Source organism: Furipterus horrens, unplaced genomic scaffold (genome assembly GCF_987537825.1).
Source record: "Furipterus horrens unplaced genomic scaffold, mFurHor1.1.pri manual_scaffold_4, whole genome shotgun sequence".
In the NCBI taxonomy this organism is placed as follows: domain Eukaryota; kingdom Metazoa; phylum Chordata; class Mammalia; order Chiroptera; family Furipteridae; genus Furipterus; species Furipterus horrens.
This window is the reverse complement of record NW_028327174.1, coordinates 117,012,017-117,025,525: the sequence shown is the minus strand read 5'-3', so window position 1 is coordinate 117,025,525 and position 13,509 is coordinate 117,012,017. Positions and strand designations below refer to the sequence as shown.

Sequence of the window (13,509 nt, the reverse complement as noted above, 5' to 3'; positions counted from 1 at the left end):
GTCAGCCTCTGCACAACAGCTCCTGCACCATAGTCACAATCAGTTCTCACAACAATCAGCCCAAGAGCCAATCCCTCTAACTGATGTGCCAACAGCAATCAAAGCTCAACTTCAAAAGGAGGGAACACACAATACACACAAGGGACACACCTAGAGCACCTGGCTGAGGTGACCAGAGAGACTGCACCACTGGGCCCCACCTGACACCCAACATAAGGCCACCCTATCAAAACCAAGAAATAAAGTAGCTCTACCTAAAACGTAGAAACAAACACAGAGAGGAAGCCAAAAATGAAGAGACAAATATAACTCAAATGAAAGAACAGAACAAAACTCTAGGGGGAGTGGGAACTCAGCCAAATGGAGACTAGCAATGTCCCAGACACAGAGTTCAAAACACTGCTTATAAGGATGCTCAATGATCTCAGTGAGGACTTTAACAAAGAGATAGGAAACCTTAAAATGAAGATATGAAACCTTAAAACAAACCACTCAGAAATAAAGAATACAATAACTGAAATGAAGAATACATTAAATGGAAGCAGAGGACTGACTCAACAATTTGGAAGACAATATAGCAGAAAACACCACATCAGAACAGAAAGAATAAGGATCATTTAAGGGGCTTCTGGAACAACATCAAGCATACCAACATTTGCATTATAGGGGTACCAGAAGGAGAAGAGAGAGAGAAAGGGAATAAAAACCTATTTGACTGTGGGTGGTGGGCATACAATGCAATATACAGATCATGTATCATAGAAATGGATCTGATTCCTGGCCACCATGGCTCAGTAGGTTGAGCATCATCTTGCAAAACTAAAGGTCTCCAGTTCGATTCCTCGTCAGGGCACATGTTTGGGTTACAGGCCTGGTCCCTGGTTGGGGCATGTGCGAGAGGCAAACAATAGATTTTTTTCTCATACGTCAATATTTCTTTCTCTTTCTCCCTCCCTTCCCCTATCTCTAAAAATAAATAAATAAATAAATAAATATTTAAATTTAAAAAAGAAATGTACACTTGAAATGTACATGCTCTTATTCACCAATGTTACCCCTATGAATTTAATTTAAAAACCTATTTCAAGGAATAATGACAGAACAATTCCTTAGCAAAGGAAATAAGCATACAAGCCCAGAAAGTGCAGAGAGTTACAAACAAGATTAAATCTATAAGGGAGCTCCCATAAGATTTCCAGCTGATTACTCAACAGAAACGTTGCATGCCAGAAGGGATTGGCACAAAATATTCAAAGCGATGAAAAGCGAAACCTATCACTGAAATTACTTTACCCAACAAATCTATCCTTTAGACAAAAAAAGCTAAAGGACCACCAAACCAGTTTTACTAGAAATGTTAAAGGGACTTCTTTAAGAAGTCTTCTTTAAGAAGAAGAAGAAGAAAAGATAAAAGATATGAATAATAAAATGACAATAACTACATATCTCTCAACAATTACTTTAAATGTAAATGAATAAAATGATCCAATTAAAAGACATAGGGTGGCTGAATGGATAAGAAAACAAGACCTTTACATTTGTTGTCTACAAGAGGCTCACTTCAGATCGAAAAACACACAGAGACTGGAAGTAAAGATAGCTCATGAAAATGGAGTTAATTTTTTAAAGTTGGGGTAGCAATACTTATACCAGACAAAATAGATTTGAAAACGAAGGCTATACCAAGAAACAAAGAAGGATCCAGCAATTACACTCCTGGGCATTTATCTGAAGAAACCCAAAACACTAATTCAAAAAGATATATTGATCTATATGTTCATTGCAGCATTACTTAGAATAGCAATATATGGAGGCAACCTAAGTGTCCACCAACAGATGAATAGATAAAGAAGATGTGGTACCTATATACAATAGAATATTACTCGATCATAAAAAAAGAATGAAATCTTGCCACCTACAACAACATGGATGGAACTAGAGGATACTGTGCTGAGCGAAATAAGACACGGAAAGACAAATGCCATATGATTTCACTTATATGTGAATTCTAAAAACAAAAAAGAAACAAAACAGAAAAAATAGTAGATAAAGAAAATATTTTGACAGTTGCTAGATGGGATGGATTTTAGGTGGCTGGTTGAAAAGATAAAGGGATTAAAGAATACTCATTGGTAGATAAAAATACTCATGGTGATGTAAAGTACAGCATAAGGAATAATATTTTAATAGATATGTATGGTGTCAGATGGATACTAGATTTATCAATGTGATCACTTAGTAAATTACATGTCTAATCACTATGCTGTATGTGCACTTGAAACTAATATAATGTATGTCAACTGTAATTAAAAATAAAATAAATTATAAAATAGATTTGCAGATCTCATCTTTAGTAGATACTGACAATTTATTGTATCAATTTATATTCCTACCAACAATGTATAAAAGTTTCACTTGTTCCACATCTTTGTCAACACTTGGTATTTTCAGCCTTTTAATTTTAACTGCTCTTGTGGGTATGCAGTGGATTGCATTGTGGTTTTAATTTACATTTCTCTGATAATTAAGAATGTTGGGCATTTTTTCTTAGTCAATTGGATATCTTCTATTTGCATTTTTCTTATGGATTTGTAGTAGTTTTTAATATATTCTCCTTATGACTCTCTTGTTGGTTATACGCATGATAAAGATCTTATCTCAGTCCCTGGATTGACAATTCATTCACCTAATGATGCATTTAGATGAACAAAAGTTCCTGATTTCAATGTCATTCAATTCCTAGGGAACTCTTCTTTTGGATGTCTGGGTGTCTCTGAAGTTTTATTGGCCTTTCTTCTGGAACTGGTAGTAGCATCATGCAACCCTCTAATGTCAGAGAAGAGTATGTGTGCCCACCTATCCTTTTGTCAGTAGGACAGATCTTTCTCAGAAGTCACAGCCAACTTCCCTCACATTATATACTGACAAGCCAGGCCACCTTCTGCCCCTAGTGGGAAGGGAGTCTAGAAAAGTGGACATCTCTTTTGTTTCGGCCTCTGTATTGTGAGGATGAAAAGGGGAAAGAGTGCTGGAAATAGCTACTAGGTGTCAACTGGCAAAGTCTGCACAGGAAAGGAACTAAGAAAGGCTTCCTACTGTTACCAGCAAGTGGAAGGCACATTGTTTGCCCCTAACCCCATTGAAATGTGTTGATTATATGTAGTGTTGATCTGTTAAATGTAATTCTACTGAAATTACATCATGAAACTGAGATTTTATGATGGGTTATCAATAAAAGTAAAGTATGTGTGAAAATACCTCCATATGGAATCCCCATATGTGCATATGTTTTAGTGTAAGTTTTTATATATAGGCATTTTTAATATGGAAAAATACACATTGAACCACTTATTTCTGGTCATTGTATGAGGATTGGATTTGGGGAGGGGGAGCATTAAAGTTTTCTTTTTTTACTTCTATATTATGTTTATTTTATATTTTTATAATTTGAAAATATTGTAACAATCTCTTTATCTATTTGACTCATGTTGGAGTCAAATCCCATTTACCAGGGATGAGATACCTTGGCTTACCAGTGTTTAACAGTGCCTGCATTTCTAAAATAACCTACTGTTGAAAAAGAACTGGAAGCCTCTGCAATTGGCTGGATTTGTGGAGTGGATAAACCATGTAGGAGATACCTTAGCTCTAGTAAAACTCCACCAAATACTTACTATGCAAAGTTTAGTAAGTCACTTCTGAGCTGAATTTTGTCCCCTGAAAATGCACATATTAAAGTCCTACTCCCCAGCACCACAGAATGTGACTGTATTTGGAAGTAGAGCCTTTGCAGAGGTTATTAGGGTGACCTTAAACTAATATGACCAATGTCCTTAAAGAAGAAATTAAGACACAGACATACACAGAGGGTCAACCATGTGAAGACAAAGGGAGAAGATGGCTATTTAATGACCAAGGAGCGAAGCCTCAGGAGAAACCAGCACTGCCCACAACTTGATCTCAGATTTCTGCCTCCATTACTGTGAGACAATAAATTTGTTTTTTTAAGCCACTCAGTCTGTGGTATTTTGACAGAATTTTTAGCCAACTAATACAGTTACCTAATACTCTATATGGTATATCTTCATCCTTTACTGAGTTATAATTGACCAAATTGTAATATATCTAAAGTACACAATGTGATAATTTGATATATGTATATATTGTGAAAGGATTCCTATCACAGTTTATACCTTCATCCATCACCTCACATAGTTACCCTGTTTTGTGTGTGTGTGCAAATCCAAAGTTCTACTCTCCTAGCAAATTTCATTTATACAATACAATAGACTATTACCAACTATAGTCACCATGATTTACATTAGATCCTGAGATCATATTAATCTTATAACTGAAAGTTTGTACACTTTTACCAGACTCTTCCCATTTGACCACCACTGGCAACTGCTATTCTACTCTGTTTTTTGTTTGTTTTAATGTTTTAATGTGATTTTTTAAAATTGTTTTTCTATTACAGTTGTCCCATTTTCCCCCTTTGTTCTCCCCTGCTCCTTCCACATCCCTGCTCTCCTACAGTCAATCCCCATTTAGTTGTCCATGTCCATGGGTCATTCATATTAGTTCCTTGACTAGACACTTCCCCTTCTTACCCCATTTTTCTCCGTCCCTCCACCCCTCTGGTCACTGTCAGTCTGTTCCTTGTTTACATGCTTCTGGTTCTATTTTGCTCATTTGTTTGTTTTGTTCATTAGTTTCCTGAGATCCTATGATATTTGTCTTTCATCACCTAGTTTATTTCACTTAGCATAGTACTCTCAAGTTCCAACTGTGCTGTTGGAAAAGGTAGGATTCCTTCTTTCTTTTTGCTGTGTAGTATTCCATTGTGTATATGTACCATAGTTTTTTGATCCACTCCTCTACTGATGCGCACTTAGGCTGTTTCAAGCACTTGGGTATTGAAAATAGTGCTGCTATGTACACAGGGGTGCATAGGTTCTTTTGAACTGGCATTTCAGTATTATATTTATTGATTTGCGAATATTAAACCATCCTTGCATCCCTGGGATGAATTTCACTTTATCGTGTGTATGATCTTTTTAATGTGTTGCTGGATCTGGTTTGCCAATATTTTGTTGAGGATTTTTAGCATCTATATTCATCAGTGAGATTGCCCAGTAGTTTTCTTTCTTTGTTGTGTCTTGACCTGGTTTTGGAATTAGGATAATACGGGCCTCATAGAAAGAGTTTGGGAGCTTTCCTTCTTCTTGGATTTTTGGAATAGTTTGAGAGGGATAAGAGTTAGTTCTTCCCTAAATGTTTGGTAAAATTCACCTGTGAAGCCATCTGGTCCAGCTCTTTTGTGTGCCAGGAGTTTTTTGATTATTGCTTCAATTTCACTAGTTGTTATTGGTCTGTTCAGGCTTTCTGCTTCTTATTGATTCAGTTTTGAAGATTATATGTTTCCAGAAATTTGTCCATTGTCCCTAGATTGTCAATTTTTTTTCTTTTTCTTTTCTTTATGTAACAAGGTTTATGGCACTATAACCAGAATCAAATCCAAAAAAAAAAAAAGAGGAAAAAGGTGGGAAGGAAAGTAATTGGTTTTAATTCCTTTTTACCTTCAAGCTGCACATCTGCACTATCTGCCTATCATTTGCTGCTAGCTCTAACTTGCACACTCAAAACACCCTGTTATTGCACAGTGAAGGCATATGTTACAATGGTCAGTCACTTGCTATTTTAAAAAAAAATCTCTTAAACCCAGAAAGGGGAAAAACATAATTCAGAGTAGGAAACACACAAAATCAACAGTATCCTTTGTCTCTTTCAAGAATGTGAAGGGTTCTTAGACTATAAAAGGCTGCCCCAATTTCACACAGCACCGGTGAACCAGACACAGCTTGGGATTCTGTTTTCTGCATGAACAGCCCAGGGAGATCCCAGGCCTTCATGATGCAATCTTTTCTACTTACTCTTGGTTCTTTTAAATTGGTTTAAAGTGTAGTATATTCAGTCTATGAACCTGCACAGACTATATAATCATAAACTCTAGAAATAGCTTCTAAGGAAAAGAGAAAGAAACAAGTTTTATTATGTTTATTGTTGGCTTTAAAAAAAAAAATGACTTCATTAGCCTCCCTGCTTTATCAGTTCTTGGGAGAGAAATGTCAATGGGCATCAAAAATTAAATTCTTCTCACACTTGTTAAAAATTAAAAAGTTTTTAAATGAGTTTGTTTCCATCTGCAAACTTTACCCCCAGCTAAAAAATAAAAACAAAAGGAAAGAAAAAAATCAAAGGAAGACTCCATCCTGCTTTCTCTTCATCTCCTGATGGAGAACTGTAATCCTTCCAGGCCAGACTGCCATTGTCACACAACTGTTTCCATGCCCGTCAACTTTGGTGTGATGATTCATGGTGTCACCCCACTGTTTAGGTCTTCTTCAAACTCCAGAAACTGCTGGAGTTGAGGTTTGGGGAAATAATTGGTTGTTTGCCTTTGACAAATTTATAAGCATCAGTCATGGTCATCTGAGTGTGCTTCATCAAGTAGGCAATGACGATGGTAGCAGAGCGGGACATCCCAGGCTGGCAGTGGATGAGAAGCCCCTTTCTGCACTGGTGAGCTTCCTCAATGAACTCAAAAGACTCTTTGAAGTACTGCTGCAGGTTCTGCTTGCTGCTGTTGGTGGCCGGCAGCCACTTGTAGTTGAACAGGCCTTTTCGTAGTGGTAGAGGGGCAGGTGGGTGGTGACGTTGATGATGTAGCTGATGTTTACCTGGTGAATGGTGTCCAGGTCCTGGGCGTCCTGCTCGTTGCCCAGGAACAGGAAGGACAGGATGGGCATCAACTCGGCATTCTTGATGTTGGTGGTGGAGGGGATGGGCTGAGGTAGTGCACTAGAGGCCGCGGATGCACCCTCCCACCCCCTGGAGCTGCAGGGAGTTGTCTCACAGGTTTTCATGGTTCTGCTTAAAGCTGCTAAGGCCACCTTTAGACACCAGAGGTTCTTTGCCTTCTCTCTTCAGGGACTCGAGGACTATGTGAAGTGGCTGCGAAGGCATCACTTGGCTCAGCTCATTGGTATTCTCATCATAAACTATAACTTATTTGGAAAAGATCCTCTTGAAAGAGTCCTTGCCTTCCCTACAGGAAATCAAGTCTGAGACAGTGATTTTGCCCTGCTGTAGCCTCCACGGGCTGATCTTGTTGGCGCAGCTAATGTGGACAGTTTCTTGGATGTGGCTCTTGTACTCCACAAAGGGCCTGTGGTCAGTGATGACAAGGCCCTGGCTCGGCAGGTGACTCTTGCTGCATTTGGTCATCTTCTTCGCCAAGTCATTGGGATAGATTGTTTTGATGCTGGCTAGCTGCTTGGGGGTCCCTGCCACAGGGCTGCCCACCCCACTTGATGGACTTAGAGAGTCTGTGTTCTCATTGTTGTTGACCCTCTGGGTGGCAGGGCAGGTGCTAGAGGTTCTGATGGCAGTGGTGGCGGAGCCAGCAGCAATGACTTGGGTCTGTGCCTGATTGTCCTTGTTGTAGGTTGCCACAGTGCAGCAGCTGGCACTGCTACATCCACAATTCAGGGAGCAGGCAGAGCCGCTGGATGAGGGCATATACATCAGGTTCGCAGTCTTTAGGGACACAACGGAGGTGGCGATGACAGAAGGGTGGTTGTTACTGCCTGGGGCCGCAGAGCCAAGGTAGCTAGAGTCTAAACAAAGGTTGAGATCCTGAGGCCAGACGGGTCTAGACAGTGCCACTACTACTCTGTAGTCTAAAGGAGATGGAGGCGTGAGGAGGCTGAAAACTGGCAATTCAAGAACTCAAGACAGTCTAAACGAAGTTTAAGAGGTGTCTGGAAAAATGTCATCTACCATCCGTCTATACACGGCTCTCCCCATTTGCTGACACAGAGCCCAAGTGTCACAGGCAGAATCCACATACATGCGCGCGTGCACACAGGCATGCACCCTGCACATCTGCAGATCCCCACGACTCGGGTTTCTCTCACCCACCTTTGGATGGGAACGAAGGATCCAACCCCTTCCCTCCCACCGGCCCTTCCTGCTTTCTTCCCCACTTGCGTAGTATTTTTCTGAAGAGCAAGTACTATTCCAGAAGCTGTAAATGTTCCCCAGCTGGAGCAAGCGGTTTAAGTCTTTGCTATTGTGTTACCAAGTAGGGCACATCCCAGAATCAACAGCCCACTTCCTCAGAGAGGGACACACAAGCGTGTGCACGATAACACAAGCTGGGATCCCCACCTCCGCATGGAGTGCGCAGCTCGCGCATGCACGCAGTCTATAAAGAGGTCTGCAGCAGAAGGCCCGGCATCTCTAGAGCCTGTGAAACCATCCAGAACGGCTGGAGAACTTCCCCGAGAAATCCTGAGCTATCCCCTCTCCCTTGAGGGTCCTCCTTTTGAACCTCTAGGCAGAGGCTGGAGAGAAAATTAAGTGGTGAGAGAACGCTCTTTTCCCACTCCTAACATCCCCTTTTGCAACACAGTGCACGAACAAGCCTCGGGCATTTAAAACTGCCATAAAGCATCTCAGCACATCCCATTTTTCTTCACCACCAATCAAAAAAGACTTCAGAGAAAGCAAACACAGAGCAGCGTGAGCCAACCAAATTTCTTGTCATACAGTTGTTCATAGTAATTTCTTACAATCCTTTGTATTTCTGTGGTATCAGTTGTGATTTCTCCTCTTTCCTTTCTGATTTCATTTATTTGGGTCCTCTTTCTTTTTTCTTGATGAGCCTGGTTAAAGGCTTGTTGATTTTGTTTATCTTTTCAAAGAACCAGCTCCTGGTTTTATTAATCTTTTGAATTGTTTGTTTATGTTATTTAATTCTGCTTTGATCTTGATGATTTCCTTACTTCTACTCACTCTGGGCTTTGTTTGTTGTTGTTCCTCTACTTCCTGTAGCAGTTGGGTTAGGTTGTTTATTTGAGATTTTTCTGTCCTTTTTAGGTAGTCCTGTATTGCTATGAACTTCCTTCTCAGGGCTGCCTTTGCTGTGTCCCATATGTTCTGGGCTGTTGTGTGTTCATTTTTATTTGTTTCCATAAACTTTTTATTTTTTCCTTGATCTCTTTGTTAACCTATTAGTTTTTTTATAACATGAATTTGAATGTTTCTGAGTTTTTTCCTCAAGGTTGGTTTCCAATTTCAAGTCATTGTCATCTGAGAAGATGCTTGATATAATTTCAATTTTCTTGAATTTATGAAGGTTTGTTTTGTGTTCTATCTTGTGGTCTATCTTTGAAAATGTTCCATGTGCATTGAAAAGAATATACTTTGCTTTCTCTGGGTGAAATGTTCTGTATATATCAATTAAATCCATTTGATCTAAAATGTTCAATGCCTCAGTATCCTTGGTGTTTCTTTGCTTTGAAGATCTGTCTGTTGTTGACAATGAGGTGTTAAAGTTCCCTACTATGAATGTTTTGCTGTTGTTATCCTTGTAGTCTTCCAATATTTTCCTTATATATTTTGGTGCTCGCATGTTGGGTGCATACATGTTTATCAGGGATATATATTCTTGATGGATTCTTCCCTTAAGTTTTATGAAATGCCCTTCTTTGTTTCTTTTTATGGCCTTCGCTGTGAAATCAGTTTTGTTTGGTATAAGTGTTGCTACCCCAGCTTTTTTTTCATGTCCATTTGCTTGGAATACTTTTTTCATCTCTTCACTTCAGTCTGTGTAGATCTTTTGTTCTGAGGTGGGTTTCTTGTAGACAGCATATAAGTGGATCATGTTTTCATACCCATTAAGCTACCTTTGCCTTTTTTTTTTTTTTTTTTTTTTGAGGATTTAATCCATTTACATTTAAGGTTATTATTGATAGGTACTTATTCATTGTGATATTTTTCCCTTTGTACTTGTGTTCTTTCCTCTCCCTCTCTCTCTCTTTCTTTATCTCCTTAAAGCAGTCTCTTTAGTATCTCTTGCAATGCTGGTTTGGTGGAAATGTATTGTTTTAACCTTCTTTTGTATGGGAAGCTCCTTATTTCACCTTCCATTTTGAATGAGAGCCTTGCTGGGTAGAGTAGTCTTGGTTGTTGGCCTTTGTTTTTAATCGCTTGAAATATTTTTTGCCATTCCCTTCTGGCTTGTAGTGTTTCTGTTGAGAAATCTGCTGATAGCCTCATCAGAGTTCCCTTGTATTTTATTTGCTATTTCTCTCTTGCTACCTTTAGGATTTTCTCTTTGTCTTTGAATGTTGCCATTTTTATTATGATGTGACTTGGAGTGGGCCTCTTTGGGTTCATCTTCCTAGGGACCCTTTGTGCTTCTTGGACTTGCATGATTTTTTTCTCTTCACATCAGGGAACTTTTCTACCATTACTTTTCAAACAGTAAAGTAATGTTCCCCTTTGCTCCCCTTCTTCTCCTTATGGTATCCCTATGATATGGATATTACTATGTTTCATGTTGTCCTGCATCTTTCTTAATCCCTCTTCATTCTTTTTAGACTTTTTTTTTTCATTTTTGCACTGAGAATTTTTTTCTATGTTGTCCTCCAGCTTGCTGATCCTATCCTCTGCTTCATCTAGCCTGCTTTTGATTCCTTATACTGTGTTATTCAGTTCCGAGATTGTATTCTACATTTCCTCCTGGCTTTTATTGGTAGTTTCTATGTCCTTTTTAATGCTGGTGTAGTCCTCAGTAAGTTCCTTGTAGCTTCTCCAGAGTTCTTTGTAGTTTCCCTGGAGTTCTCTGTAATATTCCTGGAGTTCATTGTAGTTTTCTCTGAGTTTGTCGAGTTCATTGAGCTTCCTTATAACCATTCTTTTGGATTACATGTCTGATAGTTTTCTTGCCTCTGTTTCAGCTAGCACTCATTTTGGAGATTCCTCCTTTCCTTTCATTGGGGGATTGTTTCTTTGTCTCCCCATTTTAGGTGGCACTTCTTGTTTGATTTTGTTTCTTAGATTGGTCTGCTTTGATTTCATGCCTTTGTGGTGCGGCAGGTTTGTGGGATTCAGCAGTGCAGTCTCTTTGACTACTGAGCTTCATGCTTTTGGGATGTCCTTTATGCCATTCATTTAGGCTGTCTGGTTGTATTTCAGTTTTGATTTGTTGTTTTTCTCTTTGGTGGGACCTTCCCTCCGGCTAGCTGATTGAGAGTGACTCTGCCAACCATGTCCTGAATTCTTTTGTGGAGGTGCTGTTAAAACATAAACACACAACCCAGGCAAGAAACTCACACCCTCGAAAATATCCCCCACCCACAATCACACTATCAACAGCAAAGGAGCCAGTATTAATATAGATGTAAAGAGATTAAGACTATTATACTAAAGGAAAAACAGGTAAGAGTTGACTAACTGAAAGAAAAATGATTTTTGAGAAGGGAGGTGGAAGAATAACAATAGTAGCAAGTAGGGACAAAGCAATGTGAGACAGTAAGTAATATTTACATTGTATGTTAAAAAAAGGGAGGAAAGAAAGCAGAATGAATTCAGAGAGGGGAAGCATATAGTATAAGGTTTAAACAGAAGTTATAGAGTATATACTTAGTGTGAGAGCAAACATAAAAAAATAAAAAATAAAAAAGAAGAAAAGGAAGAAAAAGTAGGAAACATTTTAAAGAAAAAGTAGGAAACATTTTAGAGAAAAAGTTTCTCCTCAGTACTACGGACAAACTTTGTGCTATAATTGATCTAGGTAGGATGGAAATAAATGGGAAAAAATAAAGAAAGAAAGAGAAGCTTAAGAGACATCTAAAGGAAAGGGAAGTGAATCTGAGATGATAGAGGGGGTAGGTATACTAAGAATGAGGAGTGAAAACCAGGTTAAGAGAAGGAAAAAATTTCAAATTTAAGCTGAAAGAAGGGCTGGAGGAAGGTATTAATGGGGTAGGAGAGGTGGACTATTGGATTTAAGATTTGAAATACTGAGTGAATATCTATGAATTAAATTGCAGTAATGCCACAACTACTACCATATCACAACCAATGAGCAAATGATCAAAGTGGAGAGAGAATAAGTATATTTTATGAATGGGAGAAAGAATGTGAGATGACTAATGAGAAGAAAAATGGTTTTGAGAGGCTATAAAGGGGAAAATAGTATGGGTGCAGAATGGATACTGGTCATAGTATGAGAGAAGACAGAATTTAAAACAAAAGTAAGAAGAGGAGATTGAATGTTAAAGTGGAGTTATAGAAGGGAGGAGCAAAATATGATATTTGGGATAAACTATAACAACTAGTGACTTAAAATGCATAAACTGGGAGGACAAGAAAATAACTCACGAAGAATACCGTAGTGGAATTCGTCCCAGTAATATCTGCTTTTCACCACTTTCTTCTCTTTCTGGATCCATTCTTGGTCAAAGTTCCATGGGTTTCATATCTTCCTTTCTGGCTGTCTGTCTGTGAGGAGATCTAGCTGGGTGATGGGGCTGCTATTCTCTTGCTCATGGGTCTGCCGACCTTTCCCCTTATGACAGCTCTCCATTGTGAGCCACACTGGGTTGGGTCCCACCCATTGGTCCTGTGGTACCCTCTAGTCCTCTTCATTTTTGTTTGGCAGTGCTGCTATGCCAGTGAGCTGGCATGCGTACCAATAGTCCTTGCCAAGTCTCGGGTCTTATTTCAGCTCTTCTTCCAAAAAAAGTCTCTGCATGGCTTCCAAACTGCAGCACCGCTCTGCATTTTTGTTTAGCAGAGAGCCATTGTGCCTGCATGCAGGCCTGCCAGCCCAGGGGTCCCTACCGAGTCTTGATCCCACCTCGGCTTTCCTCTGTGTGGGCCCCTCTCTGCAGCACCAGCCTGCATTTTTGTTTAGCAGAGCCATTGTGACCTCACACAGGCCTGCAAGACCAGGTGTCCCTACCGAGTCTCTGTCTCACCTGAGCTTTCCTTCTAAAAGAGTCTCAGTTTGGCCCACGTTTCAGCACTAATCCCTGCAGGCCCTGATCTCCATGCTCTCCAAAATTCAGTCTCTTGCAGTCGGCTGCCCTTTGTCTTTCCGCAACTCCAAGTTTCACCAAACCTTCTCACTGAATCCCTCCAGGGCGTCTCTGGAAAAGGTGCCTAAGGTTGGAGTGCAGTTTACAGGCCTCTGCACCCTCCTGGCATTCTCTCTTCTCCCCAGTAGGTCTTGGCTAATGTGCTATTCTGCAGCTGACCCTAATCAGTATGGCTGGAGGTGCTGGGCTGGAGAGCCTGGGTGACTGCTTAGAAAGTGAGGGCTATGGTTTTTACCCTCTCCTGCACTGTGCCCACACTCCCATCCTTGTCTGCTCTACCTGAAAGCTACTCTCACTCACTCTCCGTTCCGTGTTTGTACTCCAAGTCTCTTCTGCGATGGGAGCAAGCAGACTAGGCTGCTACTTACTCCACTGCCATCTTTCGCCCTGTCTCTACTCTGTTTTTATGAGTTCAGCTTTGGTATGTCTTTATTGTAATGGGATGTTTAAAAAAAGATGACTGCCTCATATTAACAACTAACCATTTCTTTAATGTTTCAGCTTTTAACTTTTAAAAGTTCTTTCATAAGTCTTTTCTTTTTACCATCAGAATAAC

The 13,509-nt window shown here is 39.8% G+C and overlaps 1 pseudogene; it reads right to left on the bottom strand.

Moving 5' to 3' along the window:
- Positions 1–6,331: 6,331 nt before the first annotated feature.
- On the bottom strand, positions 6,332–8,260 carry LOC150012715 (dual specificity protein phosphatase 10 pseudogene; annotated as a pseudogene).
- Between the last annotated feature and the right edge of the window lie 5,249 nt (positions 8,261–13,509).